At 41.8% G+C, this 20,926-nt stretch overlaps 2 long non-coding RNA genes across 2 annotated transcripts; both read left to right on the forward strand.

The window, feature by feature from the left end:
• The first annotated feature begins 755 nt into the window (after positions 1 to 755).
• LOC117594432 lies at positions 756 to 2,387 on the forward strand. The gene is made up of 3 exons (XR_004575723.1): positions 756 to 898; positions 1,070 to 1,169; positions 1,787 to 2,387. It is a non-coding gene; the product is annotated as an uncharacterized LOC117594432 (long non-coding RNA).
• A 3,160-nt stretch (positions 2,388 to 5,547) lies between these two features.
• LOC117594377 lies at positions 5,548 to 6,487 on the forward strand. Its single transcript, XR_004575650.1, has 3 exons — positions 5,548 to 5,594; positions 5,936 to 5,983; positions 6,134 to 6,487. It is a non-coding gene; the product is annotated as an uncharacterized LOC117594377 (long non-coding RNA).
• Positions 6,488 to 20,926: the final 14,439 nt, after the last annotated feature.

The raw sequence follows: 20,926 nt of genomic DNA on the forward strand, positions 1-20,926 counted from the left end.
CGGCGGACCATCGAAAGCAGGGCTCGGGGGATTTGTTTTCACAAGTAAGATTAAACATTACAGTACTATTGGTTGTATTTTGTGACTAGAATATTACCAGAGAGTTGAGAAGGAGCAAGGATCTTTGATATTACTGTCCTGAAATTGTAGCCAGCTAGCTAGGCTATGTTTACTGCACCAGCCGGTGTTCACCCAGCTATGAACTGAGACTTGATAAGTCATATTCCATAACACTGACTTAGATTACAACTGACACAAGAATGCTATTGTAAAAATAAAACAAATATTAATGGTATAACATTGGCCAGCTAATTTTACACAAGTGGTACAGACTGTATCATATACATATATATATATATATATATATATATATATATATATATATATTATAAAAATTATATATCTGACTTTACTGCCACTATTTACACATTAGGTGTTTCAATCAGAATTATAGTCAAACTGGAAATGTCCCTGTTTTTCTCCATTTTTGGGGATTATGTTCCCCGTTTTGATCTCGGACGTCTGGTCACTTTATATCATATATCAGAATATTCGATCACCTGCCAAAACAGATTACACTGAGTGGAGCGGCTAACCGGTCCAAGATGGCGGCCCGACAGCTCGTCAGCGCCAGTAGGCAGTAGCGTTCGATGCAGCATCTACTCTTTATTATGTCTATGGGTTATAGCACATAGTGATAACTAACGTCAAAGAGCTAACGTATCAATGTGGCTAACTTCAGCACTATGACAAAGGTCAGTTTGTGTTAGCCACAAGATAATAATAAAATTTTTTTGGCCAAATCATAATCTTGGAAAACTCACCTTTTAGTATGAGGAAACAAGCTGATTCCTTCAGAGCGAGACAAAGGAGAAGCACCAGACAAATTCAGCTGCATGTTTGTATTTTTATTCTTTTATCTTCATTGGTGTTTAGCGGCAGTTAGCATCCAACTTTAGTTCAATTGTGCATATATTTTTTACCACTTTTTTGGTCAAACTCTTATGTTTTATACTTATTCGGACAGAAATCCTTATCTGTCAAATGATGTAGCTACATGTCCCAATAGGTACAGGATAAAAGTCACCATGTTCCGGATCTGGATCACGAGGTCCCGGATCTGGATCTGGCACAAATGAAGCACTGGATGTTTCCCTATCTTTGACTTGGTGCGGTATAATCTGAGTCCGTTTTTGTTTAATAGTACAGTTCACCATAAATTAATAAGTTATAAATCCTAATGCAATTCGCCAATATGGTGAAGCCTTATTTTTTTTTTATATGTCCCACTTCTGCCTATACTAATAATACTTCTTCTGTCTTATCCCATATGGGACATTAAACTGGTCAATCTTCTCCCATACTGGACCTATCTTGCTGTGGCTGGAATAAAATCACCAGGTAATACCTTGTCTTTCTGTTTTTTATTTTGTAATGAGATGTCTAGTTATTGGAGTAAACGTCGGAGAATTCAGCAAGGGGTGGATCAGGATTTAAAGAAAATAGTGTCAGGACCTGTGGAGAGGGAGGAAGAGAGGGAAGAAGTTTTTCATACCTTGTACAATTTTGCTGAACTGGCAGAGACTTCCCCTCAAGATGAATCAGATTTTGATAAAGTGGCAGATGATACTGAGGTGGAATTAGAAAAATGCAGTGGGGAAGAACCATGGGACAGCTCGGAGGACTGTGTAGAAAAGGAACATTTTAAAGTGCTTCTCTCTAACTGGGCAGTTAAAAAACGAGTCCCACACTCAACATTGGCTGAACTTCTAAATTTTGTCCCCAGAATACTCCCTGAACTACCAAAAGATCCAAGAACGTTGTTTGTGTCACGGTGCAGTGAGCATCAGTGCCACCGTCCCGTACACCACCAGTTCCCATCACTCCACAAACACATCCCGGACTTGTCTTCGTGTCACAACTATTCACACCAGGTCCCAATCATCTCGTTAGTATGTGTTTAAATGTTTCCCCTCTGCTCCCCACATTTGTTGTTTTCGGTCAGTGTGCTTCATGTAACTGGTGAGTGTTTCCGTTTTGCTGTTCACAGATTCAGTCCCTTTTGTTTTTCCTTAACTTTGATTTGTGTGCTCTGTGTTTGTTTTTCATTAAACACAACTACCTGGAGTATATTCGGCTGCGCCTGGTTCCTCCACTACCGCCCCACCGTTACAGAATGATCGACCAAAAAGGAACCCGCAGGCGTGCAAGGAAAACCAGCCATTGTCACAGGGATAACTCCTTGATTGGGGGTCTGACTCCCTCTCCTCGGATGATGAGGAGGTGCTGTATGGGAGAGTGGAGGAAGACCCCCTGGGGGAGCAAAGCTGGAGGTCGCCCCAATAACTTTTTGGGGGGATGCTATGGGGCGTAGACCAATGGGGAGAGGTCAAGCCCCTCACACCACAGGAGGAGGATGTGTTTAAGGGGCTCCTACAGGAGATGCAGGAAGCGGAGAGGACGGGACGTAGGAGAGGAGGCCGTAGGAGGAGGCGGCAGCCCGAGCCTCCTACCTGCCATGGGATGGACGGGACGAGAAGTCCCCTGGCCATTCGGCGTGCTCCACTTCCTGCTTTGCAGCCTGCTGCTGCCCCGCGGCCTACTCCGCGGCACCCTGCTCCCCCAGCTGATGCTCCGCAGTCGGCCTACGTCTGGTGTCAGCTCCAAGGTGCCGGGTGTTCCCAGCGCCCCCTGCTGCCCTGGAGTTGCAGCCAGCGCCCCCTGCTGCCCTGGAGCCTCGTCCCGCGGCGCCCTCTCCTGCCCTGCAGCCGCCGCCTTGTCCCGCGCCGCCCTCTCCGGTCCCGGCCGCTCCGCCTCCCCGGCCTGTCCTGGCCGCTCCGCCTCCCCGGCCTGTCCTGGCCGCTCCGCCTCCCCAGCCTGTCCCGGCCGCTCCGCCAGCTCCTGGCCCTTCGGCCGGCTCTTGTCCCTACTCCTGACCCTCTGCTGGCTCTCCTGTCTCCTGCTCCTTTGCCGGCTCCTGCCCCTCCGCCGGCTCTCCCATATCCTGCCCCTCCACCGGCTCTCCCGGCTCCTGACCCTCCGCTGGCTCTCCCGGCTTCTGACCCTCAGCTGGCTCTCCCGGCTTCTGACCTGTGTGTTTGGGTGTCTCTAAGAAGTTAGTGTATTTCTGGGTGAAGAGACCTCTCAGAACCAGAATAGGACCAGCAGCTGTGAGGGAAATATCTTCAGAGCTAACAAAGTATGCACCTCAAATGCCATCCGAGTTCAACCGGAAACCCAGACCCCTTTCCGAGTATGAAAGGTGGAAGGCAACAGAATTTAGGTCATTCTTACTTTACACAGGGCCAGTTTGTTTTGAAAGGTTGCATCCCCATGGAGATATATCAAAACTTCATGCTCCTATCTGCTTCTATGACCATCCTTCTGAGTGTATCTCTCTGTAGACATCATATAGACTACGCTCATAGCCTGCTAGTTTTATTTGTGGACCACTTCAGGCAATTGTACGGCAGAGAGTACATTACGTATAACATGCATGGCCTACTCCACCTCTGTGATGATGCTCGAATATATGGTGTTCTGGATAACATCTCGTGCTTCCTATTTGAGAACTTTCTAGGACAACTGAAGAAGATGGTCCGCAAACCTAACCAGCCTCTAGAGCAGGTGATGCGCCGCCTTTCTGAGAATGAACGCAGAGCAATACAGGCCACCAAGGACGAGAAGTTTTCATGTAAAATTGCACACAGTGATGGCCATGTTCCAGCAACAGCATCCAGAGTAAAGCAGTACAAGAAAATGAACTTCTGCCATTTCTCAGTGCAACTTTTAAATGGAAATGATAACGTGCAACTGAAGAATATGGAGGTGGTCCATGTGCTGAACATCCTAATGGATAACCACGGCCATGCTTTTATAGCTTACAAAACATTTAGGAACAAGGCAGATATTTACTCCTACCCCTTGTTATCATCAAACATGGACATTTTCCACCCGTCCGGTTTGAGGGATGATGTACAGTATACCCCAGTCACCAATGTCCAACGGAAATATGTTCTCCTTCCATACAAAGATGGCTATTCTGCCATGCCACTGCTTCATCCGTAGACTTCTGTATTTCTCGGTGCCGTCCTTTATCCCTGCCTTTTTTTTCTGGTTGGCTGGAGAATGATTTAGTATGGTCATCCACACTACACACCAGGGCAGGCAGGCCCCATCTAGCAACCCGAACCATCAAAGTGCCCCTACCCAAGTTCCTCCCGCACAGCCACAATCTCCCAAGTTTTCCCCAACAACCCTTTGCATCCAGCCACCAGTCCTGCTCTGCAAACCATCTCCATCATTTTCCAGCCCTAAATAAAAGTCAACGGCAACTACACTCTCCCAATTTTTATTGGACATGCCACTGTGACAAAATAAAATTGCTAGCTACTTAATAGTATGTGTTGGTAATAAATAGCATGATAATAAAATATAACCATTTTGAAAAGCTTTACTTAATTCTATAGGGAATAAATTGTTTATTTTTTTTGCAGGTCAAATATGTATTTTGTTGTTGAGTTCCCAGAGGAAAGCAACTTCACCGCTGTTGTCCCCCAGACCTGGTGCACAGGCAAAACCTGCTACTGGCCTCCCTATCCAAACACAGATAGAATTAGAAAGGCATCAATAAATCAGGAGACACCCAACCTATGTACCTGGACTAACCATCCCATCATCATAAAGAAAAGAATAGATGAATACAGCTATTCTTCTTCATATAATCACATTATAAAAACATAATATTCTTACAATGTACATATTATTTATTGGTTTTAGATAGCTATACAAAAGCGAGAGAGGGGGGCGAGGGAAAGAGAGAGGGGGAGAGAGAGAGAGGGAAAGAGTGTGGGAAGAGAGAGATCCTTTGTTCATGCTTATATGGGTTTTTCTAATACATATTGGATAAAATCATTAAAAATGTTGAAGCATGTACAATATCTTTTTTCTCTTCCATGAGAAAATAAATATTGAAACATTTTACCCTGGCTCTTTCTGGTGATCAATTGTTTGTCCTATAATAATTTTATTCCAATATTATTCATAGGAAGAATTTTAAATATCACTTGGATAACAGCGATGACGAGGAAGAAGAGGTTGGGCGGTTTCCCAGTGCACCGAAAGCACCAAGATTTGATGGCCTCCCAAAAAAGATTTTTTGTGTATTACTTAAAAAACACAATCTGAACTCACACCCACAAGAATGCCTGGTCATCTGTCACCTCAAATGGAAAGAGAATCTAAACCTTTTTCTTTCATTGATTCAGTCCAGTTCCATGCCTCTCCAACCCCCATGACCACTTCAGGTCACCAATCAGTTAACTGTGCTGTCTTGTGTATCCAGTATTCAGCATCAAAGATATATAAATATGAAATCTAATGCATGTCTCTCTATAATAATATAAAAGGACAAGGAGGATATAGGTTCCCCACAGACCCGACATCTCAGGGCAAGTACAGTTAAAATTCTAGTCAAAATGGCAATGGTTTCCTCCTCCAACACATAGTAAACCCTTTTTCTTTCATTGAAACCGATTCAGTCCAGTTCCATGCCCCTTCAACCCCCATGACCACTTCAGGTCACCAATCTGGAGGTAACTGTGTTGTCTTTTGTATCTAGCATTCAGCATCAAAGATATATAAATATGAAATCTTATGCATGTCTCTCTATAATAATATAAAATAACAAGGAGGATTTAGGTTCCCCACAGACAGTGCTAAATACTAGTCAAAGTTGCTCTCTTCAAAACAATAATAATTTTTATAAAGGACCAAATAGGCCAAATTGTACAAATTCAGTCTTACTGCCAGACTATTAATGCACTAAAATGCCTAGATCAAGACTGTAACGTCATTCTTGCAATCATCTTTAATTGTCCTCGCACCAAAAATCACTGTATTCTTATGGAAATGTGATGTTTGTTATGATTTTAAGCAGGCTATGGATGCTCATCATTGGGGCCTGCTTTTCAGCATCCTGAAAGTAAATACAGATTCATCAATACATCATTAACAGAATCATTGGTGTCAAAAGTTGATATGAATTGTATTAAGATGCAGCTTAATTGGAAATGACCTATCATCAGAGGTCATGTATGACAGCATAAAGTGTTTATCTTTGTTGTATTTTTAGACTTCTACAGATTAATACTGCAGCATCTGAGGGAGTTGGCCGAAGAATTGAGGGATGTGAAACAGCAGGTTTCATTAAACACAGCCATATTGCAGAGCCTGACAGCTGGAACCAACGTGGACATGTCCTTTCCACCAGACGTCATCCTTCCTCTGGAGGATAGAAGCATGCTGGAGGACATTGAGAGAGGGCTTGGACAAAATCTGGAATTAATGGATAAATCTGTTTTATTTTAGATACCCTTATACCTAATGCAGTGTGTAAAATCTGCACATCCCTCACTTTGAAGAGGCCCTTTGAAGACATGATGGGGAGACTGGCAATAGCTTTATCATCAGCTTATTAATCATAAAAGCTTGGAGATAGCAATTGGTTAAGTGTGATTAAGTTTCAGCAAGCTAATCAGCAGACTACTTTCAATTGTAACAAAGACATCAGATTCTTAGTTTTACATAAGATTCTGAGTTTTTAGTTAACCTGGCATGCTGCCAACAAACAGTTGCACTTTCCTGTGCAAATTACAGAACTGACAGTTTTTGTTTATTCTACAGGTTGCATACTTAGCCTCAAGAGGAGGCAAGAACCTAAAGGACTCTTCAAAGGCCTTTTCACTAACAACCTCGCCATCGGGATGAACTGGACAGGGTCGGGACAGAAGGTGTCCTTCAACAGCCTCTACCTGAAGAGAGTCATCCACAGTAAGTTCAAACTGATCTCTCTCTGTGAAATCAATCATATGAATTGGGGGACAGCAGCCCCCTGCTACTTGCAACCTCAGACTAGATCTGAAAATGTAGGAGTGATAAATTTGATAACTTTAAAAGTAGCCCTAAACTTTAAAGTAGGACTAAATTGAACAAATTCTCAGCATTAAATTGCACTCTAAGCCGCTTGACACTACGGTCCAAGGGCTAACTTCTATAATCTTCTCACTTAGGAGCGGTAAGGAAGAACCCTGCAACAAGGGAGACAACCGAAGAGGCTCTCCAGAAAGAAGTGAGCCAATTCCTAAAGGGGGCATCAGACCAAGAGGGGGGAAGAAGACAGCCCCAGAGGCAGGGGGAGCCCAGAGCAGAAAATAGAAAAGTTACAATAAAACAATAAAACATTTTCTTTCACTTTTAATTTTTTTTTTGACTTTTTTCTTTAAATACATATTTTAGAGCTTTATAACGTTTTTAATTTTAAAATAAACTCAAATGTGCTTTGTATTATATTTGAAGGTCATTTTTAACCAATTTTCTAAATTTGTTTTCAAATTAAGTTATTTAATTTATGAAATCCAAAATAAGCCTGTAGGTCAAAGATATTGTCTATATGCAGCTGGTGGACCGACTGGAACAACAGCGAGAGTCCGTCGGATTACCAGCGGACCACTGTCTAAAACGCTGCTCACTAAACGATGCCCGCAAACTCTGCCGCTGGTCCGCCTGTGCCCCGCCAGCTCTGTGCTATCTGGGAACATTGATGTGGCTTTATGATTGGTTTTATTTTTGAAAAATAAATCAGACATACACATGATTTACTTTCACACATCTATTTCTTCAACAACCATGACACAAATTAAATTATTCACAAGATTGAGCATATTGTATGCAATAAAAAAATTGCTTATCACGCTTACTCTGGTACATCTTAGATACAAACTTTGAGACTAGCACATAATCTTTTCATAAATCATCATTATAAAAAGACATAGCATTTTTATTACTCAGACCTCTTGTCATTAGATAAAGAACACACAATGTTGTCCACAAGTGGTTGAAATCATGTCCTGGACTTGTTTTGAACTGTACTCCACATTCTCACAGGTTTGCAGAAATGCAGTGATTGACTTGGGAAAATACATAAAATCTGGGGGGGGGTTTCCAAAAATGTCATAAAACCTTCCAACGCCATCGTCTGTGATGCCTGTGAGCCTGCCAATGCTCCCCATGATGATTGCTCGGATGTGTATTAATAATCATCACTAATGCAACATCTCTGCTCCACTAGGTAAGTGGTTCCCAACTCCAGTACTCAAGTACACCCAACAGCACACATTTTTGTTGTAGCCCTGGACAAGCACACCCAATTCAACTCAATGAGTGCCTGAAAATTAGTTGGCAAGTTGAATCAGTTGTGCTTGGTTGGGGCTACAATGAAAATGTGTAATGTTTGGGTACTTGCGGACCGTAGTTGGGAACCACTGCACTAGGTAGTTGGTCACATGCCAGTACACCATGGAAATGAGTACTCTGCAGTATTCATTTCCTTGCTGTTTGGTTATTTTTTCCTAATAGTAGTCAACCATGACTTTGACACTTCGATAATGGAGTCAAAAATGTAATAAACAACCAAATTTATTGTGTGGGTTGTCTGAACCTCATCTCAAGTTGTACATTCCCTGACTTGATCAGGGAACGATGCTGACCGCATTCCTCATCTGGTGCGCAGTTGTATGCATAAAGGGCATAGCCTGGTAAGAAGTCAGACCTGTCAAAAGCCAAGGCTTGGTTCTTTGCGTTTTCCTGAGGTTCAGGCCAATTGGTAAAATTCACGTACAGCTGACCCTGTTGTGTAATCTGATTGGAACGGCTTGCTAGGAATTTGCTGACCATCTACACACATAGCCATAAACTCCAAAATATAATGTTTGAAATTAAATATATTTTTTGTGTAACCTCCTGTAAAACTGTCATTGTCCACCAATCCAACAACAATACATTTTAGCAGGGGTCCTAAAAATAGGTTTTCCTGGTTGTAACCGCGACCCCCCGCCAGTAAACTAAATGTCTTCATACACACTCGATCAACTGGGTACTTGGCAGTGGTTGAGAGAATTACTTGAGCGGGTCTAAGTTTCACAGATTGATGCAGATCCCCTGCCCCCATAAGGCAGAACTGGTATTTACAGCGTACCACCCTAACCTTTATGTCAACGTTGTCCATCCTGCAGTTTGGTTTGGCATGCCATGACATTGCTGACAACCTCGCCAACTATATTCCTTGCTGCATTTTTCAAATGTGGTTTTGCTATTGAGAACCCACGTTTCAATAAAGGTATTGCCATCTTGAAAAGCCCTCGGTAAAGGCCCCCTAGACCAGCGCTACCATGATACCCCAGTAAATCGTTACCAGTCTGTGTTTTGTAGTATTCAACACCACATTCACGTAAGTACCCCAGATTTGGGGTACTTACATTTTGGAACCCTTTAGAACAAAATATTTTCTTTCAGAAGTTGCAATCTTCCATCTCCGGCAGAGTATAGCATCTCTACTCTTGGTCTCACTACCTTATATGGGCACACAAGCCTCCTGCTGACACATCTACCAAGTAGTAAACAGAGCAGTTGTCCGACAAACAGAGGCAAAAGTTGAATTCGCAATGAAGCCAGACCCACAATCGATCATAAGAACATATATTTTGGATGCCTGGGACTTACCTTTATCGATCCAGCCATCTGAGGCGCCATCTTTATTTTCTCATCACAAAGTAAACTGTGGTTTGGTCTGTGCTTGTGATAAATCTTCCAGTTCAGTGCCACATTAATTGTTAGGTTCCTAGAACCTTAACCAGATTGTCTGGGTGGTCAGTATGCGCTATTGCGCGTGGATGCCTTAGTATTGTGGAACGTTCAGTTTTTCTTTTAGCTAATGCTACGTTAGTGACAAGTCTAGTAGCCAATTAGATTGTCCCTTCAGTGGTAGGCTGATTTCCCATGCTGGGGAGAGCCTCTCAATGGATCCTCTTTGCGCAACAGGTCAAAGGTCACATGGAAAGTTACTGGCATGAGAATGTTGTGTTTTTATTGTAAAAATGTGTTTCTATACTAAACAAATAGCATTTAAAACATTACAGATGTACATCAAACAGTGGAATGAGGTAATATACAGATTTGAAGTAAAGGGACACTTGGAAACGGCTCTTGACACAACTTACTAAACTTGCTGCCCAGATCTAGTACTTATGTCTATCAATCCCCAATTTTTTCTGATAATGTTGACATGTTTAGGTAACCATAGCTTAAAGTGTATAGCTTAGAATATCAATATTTGAGTTTTAGCCTGTCCATGAAAGAATAGAAAGAGTAAAAAAAAAAATATTTGTTGTGTGTTCTAGATTGAATTCCTCATAATCTCCCATGTGTATTTTATACAGTGTATCTTCACTGTGCATGTCCTGACAACATATGTGCACATAAATTGCAGTTATAATGGGCAAGGGCAGTATAGGCAGAATTCTCAATTTCTTCATTTATATTTAAGGGGTTTTAAGGATCATCGTAGAGTTTCTGTGGCTGTATCTTATAGTCTAAAAGATTTTTTGACGGGTCTGAAGTGTAAACAAAGTGAAACAAAATGATTCTGATCAGATTTTACTTCAATACAGATCTCATCAAACTGACTCTTACTAAGAGGTACGTAGTGTGGCTTGTCGAATGTCACTGTGACAACTTTGTTCTTTTTCCCTGCAATATGTACAGTTCTCAACAGCGTGACATGGCTGTCCCCAACTCGTTGATAATCAATTATATCTGTGTGGATGTATAGGGTGTTAAATATCTGTGGGGAATGTGCCATACCATGGGGTGTACCACCGTTCGCCTGGTTTTAATGTCTTCAAATGCTTGCTTTACCTCGATAGCGCTTTTATATCTCAGCACACAAATCCATGCGTATTTGCTTAATACATTTATGCATGTAATAGCTTTGTGCATCAACTGTTTAATTGCTAAAGCTAAATATAATTTGTTTAGATACATGTAAACCCAACAACTGAAGTTACCTGTTTTTAGACAGCAGTCTCTTTACTCTTGTCATACCAAGACGCTACTGCATCATATACAGCTTCCTCATTGAATGTATCCATGTATTCATCCCTATTCTCACAAAGTCTTTGTGTGATGTTCGGCTCTGACATGAACTCATGCAGAAAGTGCTTAGCTGCAACGTGAACATTGGTCAGCAGTGCTTGAAAACCAGATGCATTGAATGCCTTGACCAGCACATGTTTCAGTCACGGTGTTAAAACTGTCCCCACGATGTCATCATAATAGGTCTCAAAAAAATTATTAGTCGGGTCGAGACAAGAATGTATTTTCTGGCTCGGGTGGTCCACGTCACATCCGATGCATGCTTTGTAGCCACAACAACATGTTCCAGGTTCATTCCCAATGTTGGTTTGATGATCTTTAAAACTTGTGGTGCAAGGAATTTGTCAATTTTGTGATAAATTTTGTCAGCATTTGAAAGGTATGATAGATTAATTGGTCCTAGTTGAGCGCCAATCTAGTTAGCTTCTTGGTGGGTATACAGTGAGGGATTTTTTTTTTATCCCTTGCTGATTTTGTATGTTTGCCCACTGACAAAGAAATGATCAGTTTATAATTTTAATGGTAGGTTTATTTGAACAGTGAGAGACAGAATAACAACAACAAAATCCAGAAAAACGCATGTACATTTTTTTATAAATTGATTAGCATTTTAATGAGTGAAAAAAGTATTCGAACCCTCTGCGAAACATGACTTAGTGCTTGGTGGCAAAATCCTTGTTGGAAATCACAGAGGTCAGACGTTTCTTGTAGTTGGCCACCATGTAGGCACACATCTCAGGAGGGATTTTGTCCCACTCCTCTTTGCATATCTTCTCCAAGTCATTAAGGTTTCGAGGCTGACGTTTGGCAACTCAAACCTTCAGCTCCCTCCACAGATTTTCTATTGGATTAGGGTCTGGAGACTGGCTAGGCCACTCCAAGACCTTAAAGTGCTTGTTCTTGAGCCAGTCCTTTGTTGCCTTGGCCATGTGTTTTGGGTCATTGTAATGCTGGAATACCCATCCACGACCCATTTTCAATGCCCTGGCTGAGGGAAGGAGGTTCTTACCCAAGAATAGACAGTACATGGCCCTGTCCATCATCCCTGTGATGTGGTGAAGTTGTCCTGTCCCCTTAGCCGGAAAACACCCCCAAAGCATAATGTTTCTACCTCCATGTTTGACGGTGGGGATGGTGTTATAGACAGCATTCCTCCTCCTCCATACACGGCGAGTTGAGTTGATGCCAAAGAGATCAATTTTGGTCTCATCTGACCATAGCACTTTCACCCAGTTCTCCTCCACATCATCCAGATGTTCACTGGCAAACTTCAGACGGGCCTGTACATGTGCTTTCTTGAGCAGGGGGACCTTGCGGGTGCTGCAGGATTTCAGTCCTACATGGCGTAGTGTGTTATGTTATGGAACTTTTTGACTAAGGTTCATTTGAGAAATGTCTGTCTTTCCATTGGCTGATATGTAAATCTTTACTTTGATTGTGACACACATGTCTGTATAATATCAGAGGATTATGATGACAATGTGTGATCTTGGAGTTTATACGAATGTAATGATCTAGAAGAATGTAAATGAGGATCCAGACATTTCAGATTTGTTCCGTTCTCTAATCATTAAGGGTAATGATATTGACTGCGTCATGTTGTTAAAGAGTACTGTTTTGTTGCAGTCTACATCCTAATGAGTGAACTGTTTAAGGTTTGATACCAAGGTTTGACATGGTATCAAGAGGATGGATTGTTATGGAAGTTTTTGACTAAGGTGCATTTGAGAAATGTCTGTCTTTCCATTGGCTGATATGTAAATTTTTCTTTGATTGTGACACACATGTCTGTATAATATCAGAGGATTAACAGGTATTTGGGCCATGTCCTCCTACCTAGAAGAAGGGTGTCAGTCTTTTGTTCCTCAGGAATGTGGGGGATCTGTTATTTGCATAGGGGGCATCTATTGTCTGTCCAGATGCTGTAAAAACTCTTAGAATTGAAGAAGTTACTTATGGCAGGAAGGAGATCTGTCCTTTGTGTGAATCTTAGGTAAACACAACAGTAAACATTATGGCAGGAAGGATAAGGTGGGGGAGGACAGCATTTGGCTTGTGTGATAGAACAAAGGGAACATGTTTTATTCACGTGAGACAGGGCAGCATCTTACCACACCCCTTTTCTTCCCTTATATACTGTTGAAATTATGTTTTGAGTCAGAGACTCCTCGGATGATTATGTATGTAAGCGTTTGACGCGTCTCTCTTATTTGCAAATAATAAATTAACTGTTACTTATTGCCAATTATTTCGTCTCTGTACTTCCTTCTAAAAGAGTTCTGATCGATAAAATTACCGTTACAGTTACCAATTGTTTTCTTGGTGACTATGGTCCCAGCTGCTTTGAGATCATTGACAAGATCCTCCCGTGTAGTTCTGGGCTGATTCCTCACCGTTTTCATGATCATTGCAACTCCAATGGGTGAGATCTTGCATGGAGCCCCAGACAGATTGACAGTTCTTTTGTGTTTCTTCCATTTGCGAATAATCGCACCAACTGTTGTCACCTTTTCACCAAGCTACTTGGCGATGGTTTTGTAGCCCATTCCAGCCTTGTGTAGGTCTACAATCTAATCCCTGACATCCTTAGACAGCTGTTTGGTCTTGGCCATGGTCTTTTAGCCCATTCCAGCCTTGTGTAGGTCTACAGTCTTGTCCCTGACATGGTCTTGGAATCTGATTGATTGATTGCTTGCTTCTGTGGACAGGTGTCTTTTATATAGGAAACAAACTGAGATTAGGAGCACTCCCTTTAAGAGTCTGCACCTAATCTCAGCTCGTTACTTGTATAAAAGAGACCTGGGAGCCAGAAATATTTCTGATTGAGAGGGGATCAAACACTTATTTCACTAAATACAATGCAAATCAATTTATTAAAAAAATTCTGTCTCTCACGGTTCAAATTAACCTACCATTTAAATTGTAGACTGATAATTTCATTGTCAGTGGGCAAATGTACAAAATTAGCAGGGGATCAAATAATTTTTGCCCTCACTGTATTCATTAGAAATGATAGTGTAATCTCAGTGTAAAAAAGAATATACACATGAATAAGTCAGGATAGTTCATATTCAAGTGCTTATTTGTCAATGGGCCTTTTCAATGTGTTATATAACATGTTCATTTTGAGACATTAAAATGCTAAAAGCATTCCATACTAGTTGCTTTTAGCTCTGCATTTCAAATGCCTGTAAAGAAGACCACATTTGTGGTGAATTTCAGGTCTCCCCACCATTGTTTGATCTGGGATTTGGCTGGGCCACTCAAGGACATTTACTGCCTTGTCCCAAATCCACTCCTGTGTTGTTAATGCTGTGTGCTTTGGGTCGTTGTTGTGATACAAAAGATTCTTACTTCAGTCAGGTTTTCAGCAAAGGCCTCTGTTTTTGCTCTGTTTATCCTTCTGTGATTCCTGATCAGTCTCCAAGTCCCTGTCACTGAGAAGCAACCCTATAGCATGACGCTCCCACCACCACACTTTATTGTAGAGATATTAATAGCCAAGTGATGACCAACCTTGTTTTCGCCACATGTAGGATTTGGCATTCAGACCTAGTAGTTCCGTTTTGGTGTCATCAGACCAGAGAATGTTTGTTTTCATGCTCTCAGAGTTGTCATATGCCTTTTACCCAGGATTGGCTTATGTCAAGCAACTATACTATAATGGCCTGATTGATAGACTGCTGCAGAGATGGTTGCCCAATCTACACAAAGAAAACTCTGAAGCTCTGTTAGGTCTCTTGGTCACCTCCCTGACTAAGGCCCTTCTTGCCCGGTTACTTAGTTTGGCTGGACAGTGCTAGGAAATCTTGTTGGTTCCAAACCGTTTATAATTTAAAAAATTTTTTATCGCCTTCCAGAGCTGCAGCAGAGGATAGGTTTATTAGAGTTACCAGCCTCAGTAATGGTCAATTAATTAATTAACTAGTTCAAGTAACAGACACAACTCGACATCAACTGTTCAGAGAATTAATCAGGCATTGATGATCGAATTGCAGCAAAGAAAGTTATAATGAAAGACACATAAGAAGAGTCTTGCTTTGGCCAAGAAACCCGAGAAATTGATCTCCAAATTTTAGATTTTTTATTCCAATCGCCATGTTTGTGTGATACGCATAGTGGGTAAACTCCCTGGCTGAGGGAAGGAGGTTGTCACCCAAGATTTGATGGTACATGGCCCTGACAACCGTCCCTGTGATGCAGTGTTCTCTGCATGTGTTTTTCCCACCATGAAGCATGGAGGAGAAGGTGTGGGGTTGCTTTGCTTGTCACACTGTCTGTGATTTATTTTTAATTCAATGCACACTCAACTAGCATGACCATACACCATCCCATCTCGCTTAGTGGGAACATAGTATGTTTTCAACAGGACAATGACTCAAAACACACCTCCAGGCTGTGTAAAGTTTATTTGACCAAGAAAGGGAGTGATGGTGGTGCATCAGATGACCTGGCCCCCACAATCACCCAAAATGAACAGAAATTAGATGGTTTGGGATGATTTGGACTGCAGAGTGAATCAAAAGAAGCCAAAAAGAGCTCAGCATATGTGGGACCTCCAACAAGGCTCTTGGATAAGCATTCCAGGAGACAACCTCATGAATCTGACTGAGAGAATGCCAAGAGTGTGCAAAGATGTCATCAAGGCAAAGGGGGGCTACATTGAATAATCCAAAATAGATTTTTTGTCTATTCATAACTGTTGTGGTTGAGCTCTCATCAACCCTGTATGAATACATTTATTGTGATAAAACGTTAATTGTTTGGAATGTGTGAAATTCACAGTAATTACCTAATAGTTCTTAGCTTATTCACTCAGTACAGCCTAGCAAAGACTCTATATAGCCGACAAGAACTCCTGGACATCACAGCACAATGCTCAGGAAGAGTTTTTAACAACTTTCAACTCCCACCAGAGATTGTGAGGATGCCCTGGGAGACGCTAATCGCATTGCCGACTGGTGGTGCCTGCAGGCGGGAAGCGTTGCGGTATCTGGGCTAGGCTAATGCTAGCCCCCCATCGTCCTTCACTACCTAGCCTTTTCCTCGCTAACGTACGGTCACTGGCGAATAAGATGGATGAAATACAACTGAGAATCATCTCACATAAATTGATTATGGATTGCAGCATTATGATTTTCACAGGAACGTGGCAACTTAATATGGCTCGGGCTTACTGCCGCCAGTACACTTTCGCCAGATAACGAAACATGCAAAAAACTCAGTAACCAATTTGAAAAAGCTATTACGGCGACTAAGTGCTATGCAGGTGTTTGAGTGTAGTCAACAACCACACTACACATTTTGCTAGTTTAGGTCTGACGGAAAATGTTGTACTTACAATGAGCCTTCTTCTGATTTATTATCTTGATTGGTCCCAGAGATAAAGCCAAGCATTGTATTGCTTGATAAAGTCAGTTTTTATAATTGAAAACGATTCATGTTCTTCATAGCATTGTAGAATGAAATCCAATTCAATCAACCCGGAGCAAAATTATTCAAGATATTCAAAACCCTTACTACGTTTTAACCCAGCAATAATTGGTATTTCTGAAAACAAGGGAGTCTCTAGCATTTAACCAAACATACTTTATCCTTCTACGTTGCCTATATGCTTCTCACTACGTCAGCATAGACATAGGGTGTGGCACAGATTACGCACAACCTAAAGGACCGGTCCTGGTTTGGATAGCCAGTTTCTTCCTCCAATGATGACCAATGGTTTTGAAACAAGTGTTAGAAATTACGTATAGTGTTCAAATAATGTAGAACCCGTATCAAATCGAGGGAGAAGTTCGCTCAAGTTTATTGGAAAATTGCAGCACAGATGTCATTTGGTGAATGTTCCATTGTCTTCTCACTGTAAAGATAGTTGCCAGCTAACCTATACATTTCTACCTAGCACAGATCATGTTTCTAGAAGTCAACCCCCATGCCAGATGGCCATTGTAAACATTCCTATGGTCATTAGCACAACCTGCAGAGAGATAATCTAAACAGAGATGTTTCTGTTGTTCTCATTATCTAGGCACATTCACTTCCAATGAAACATACATTCATGTTGTAATTGTTAATGCTCAGATTCCATACAAGCTAGGTTGAGAGCACATGAGCCACACTTTACAGCAATTGTTGAAGGATCTCCGTCGGACGAACACACACAGAACACCAACAGTGTGAAACTAAGGCACCTCCCCAACCAAATCTTCAACCAATCTTGACTATTGCGCAAGACGCACAGTCAGTCGCTGCTAACAAAACTATACTCAGCATTTAAAGTTTAAATGGCTACTCCTAAGTGGAAAAGCAACGCAGGAGATCGATTTGGTCTAGATTTTTGGAAGAAATCGTGGACTGTGAGTCAAGCAACTTGTGGACTGTGAAATAAGACAGATTACCCAAAGACTTTTATATTAGCATTAGCATATTAGGCTATGTTACACTATGTCATATGGTTTTTGAGCGTCTTACTGCCTATTGGGTCACATGTCATTATAGTAGATTTCAGTTCATAATGTCTTTATATGTAACCAATTGTTTCTTATGGCCTATTCATCCCCAAATTTCAGCGGGTCTCTCTGGCTCTTGACCCCCCACCCCCACCCCACTGTGAAGTCATCACCTGCCTTGCCATTTCAGAGCTTTCCCAGAAGTCGATAAGTCTCCCCCTTCTTTCTCCTATTCCCTTCTACTCTTTTCCTGCCAACTGTTGTCTTACCACTGAGAAAAGACAGCACAGAAAGACACGGCTGTGGGACTTGGAATCATTAGAACAATCTAAATAGTGTAATGTAAATGTAAATGGTGTGTAAATAGTATTGTTCACCACCCATTGCAGGGCTTTCCGGTTGACAATGGAGCAGCTGCTAAACCACACTGGCGGAGTTTGTCAGAATGCTCTCGATTGTGCAGTGGTAGCAGTTCACAAGGATCTTGGTGGACAGGCAGGTTTGGCCCAACCTGCTGGTATGGGCCAACCTACCTAGTAGTGGTAGGTTTGGCCCATGTCAGCTCAGTCTTGGTTCTTGCCAGCCCGTACAGTGGGGTGAACAAGTATTTGATATGCTGCCGATTTTGCAGGTTTTCCTACTTATAAAGCATGTAGAAGTCTGTAATGTTTCTCATAGGTAGACTTCAACTGTGAGAGACAGAATCCAGAAAATAACATTGTATGATTTTTAAATAATTAATTTGCATTTTATTGCATGACATATGTATTTGATCACCTACCAACCAGTAAGAATTCCGGCTCTCACAGACCTGTTAGTTTTTCTTTAAGAAGCCCTCCTGTTCGCCACTCATTACCTGTATTAACTGCACCTGTTTGAACTCGTATAAAAGACACCTGTCCACACACTCAATCAAACAGACTCCAACCTCTCCACAATGGCCAAGACAAGAGAGCTGTGTAAGGACATCAGGGATAAAATTGTAGACCTGCACAAGGCTGGGATGGGCTACAGGACAATAGACAAGCAGCTTGGTGAGAAGGCAACAACTGTTGGCGCAATTATTAGAAAATGGAAGAAGTTCAAGATGACGGTCAATCTCCCATGGTCTGGGGCTCCATGCAAGATCTCACCTCGTGGGGCATCAATGATCATGAGGAAGGTGAGGGATCAGCCAAGAACTACACAGCAGGACCTGGCCAATAACCTGAAGAGAGCTGGGACCACAGTCTCAAAGAAAACCATTAGTAACACACTACGCCGTCATGGAATAAAATCCTGCAGCGCACACAAGGTCCCCCTGCTCAAGCCAGCGCATGTCCATACCCATCTGAAGTTTGCCAATGACAATCTGGATGATCCAGAGGAGGAATGGGAGAAGGTCATGTGGTCTGATGAGACAAAAATATAGCTTTTTGGTCTAAACTCCGCTCGCCGTGTTTGGAGAAATAAGAAGGATGAGTACAACCCCAAGAACGCCATCCCAACCGTGAAGCATGAAGGTGGAAACATCATTCTTTCGGGATGCTTTTCTACAAATGGGACAGGATGACTGCACCATATTGAGGGGAGGATGGATGGGGCCATGTATTGCGAGATCTTGGCCAACAACCTCCTTCCCTCAGTAAGAGCATTAAAGATGGGTCATGGCTGGGTCTTCCAGCATGACAACGACCTGAAACACACAGCCAGGGCAACTAAGAACTGGCTCCGTAAGAAGCATCTCAAAGTGGCCTAGCCAGTCTCCAGACCTGAACCCAATAGAGGGGAGAGCTGAATGTCTGTATTGCCCAGCGACAACCCCAAAACCTGAAGGATCTGGAGAAGGTCTGTATGGAGGATTTGGCCAAAATCCCTGCTGCAGTGTGTGCAAACCTGGTCAAGAACTACAGGAAACATATGATCTCTGTAATTGCAAACAAAGGTTTCTGTACCAAATATTAAGTTCTGCTTTTCTGATAAAAAAATGCACATTAATTACTTAAAAAACATACAATGTGATTTTCCGGATTTTTGTTCACAGTTGAAGAGTACCTATGATAATGACTTCTACATGCTTTGTAAGTGGGAAAACCTGCAAAATCAGCAGTGTATCAAATACTTGTTCTCCCTGCTGTATGTTTCAACAAATTCCTGGATGAGCAAGCCATTAGACAAGAACTATAACAGATTGTTGAGCTGTGCATTGAAGGACACCTCTACAGTTTTTACTTTCCTGAAACATACTGTGGAGCAAGTTCATAATCACAAATTAGACATCAGAAAATATCATGTCAAAATGCCACCCATTTTCTTGATCGACCTGCCTTAAATATGCAAACTAGGGGGCTGCAAAATATACTGAATGTATCCATGGAGACAGGAATTTTGCTTATGTTAACAGATGATCCAGGTGTCTCATCTTCACAACCTTGTAAAGTGATAAGAAGGAGTGCTCTGTCTGTAAGAAAGTGTCTCAACTGGTGCTGATAATTAGTCACCATTGCTGTAGTGCTGTGACTGGGCACACATGTTCCAGCTGTCACAGTTGTATTCTGGGAGATCAGATTTGGTGACAGCCATGACTGCACCATCTGGACCAGTCGGCATCACAGGATGTTGACTCCGCTATGACGAGATGTGCTGCACAAGCCCCGGCATACGTGTGTTGTAGGTTTGAGTGTGTTTGATATCAGAGTGTACCTGTGCATGTTAATTTGTTTATTACTTCCTGTTAGTGTGTGTGTGTGTGTGTGTGTGTGTGTGTGTGTGTGTGTGTGTGTGTGTGTATCTGTACATGTTCAAAAGACAAATATATCTATGATTAGCAATGAACAGGGTTCACAATAATACAGTGACACACAATGCAGCCATACAGTATGAAGGAACAGATGCTTCTCAAAGGCACTATAAATGACTGCAAAAGCAGTGGTCCCAATAAAAAATAACCATGAGTTGAGCATATGTGTCACCAGTTATTTTTGCCATCACTATCAGTTAATTCATTGAAATAGAGTTGACAATGCCTTGGCTGGATAGCCTTTGGCTCAACAGTTACTTCCTACAATTAGTTTTTTTGTAACATATAAGCAGATTTAGAAACTATTCTCATGACTTGGCCAAAGGCATAACAGTGCAAGACAACACAAAGTTACACAGGGAGTACACTAATATTAGCACACTTGGTAAATATGAGCATTACAGCATTATACATGTACTCATAATGCAATATAATACATTTACATGCCCAAGTTAGATTTGAACCCAGATCAGACAAACATAACAAAATAGCCATAGAGGACCAGAAGTCAGTCGTATGTATAGAAAATATGCACTATTTAGCTAACACTGTAATACCAAAACATGAAAAGGTATTACATTCGATGCGGTAAGCCAGGTGTACTTCTCATAGTTACTTGATTGAAAGTGACACACAAATCATTTCCCTGACTGGGACAGGTCTGTTAGCTGGGAGGTTGATTGACCCTTCCTCACAATTTCCAGGATTT

Source organism: Esox lucius, chromosome 4 (genome assembly GCF_011004845.1).
Source record: "Esox lucius isolate fEsoLuc1 chromosome 4, fEsoLuc1.pri, whole genome shotgun sequence".
In the NCBI taxonomy this organism is placed as follows: domain Eukaryota; kingdom Metazoa; phylum Chordata; class Actinopteri; order Esociformes; family Esocidae; genus Esox; species Esox lucius.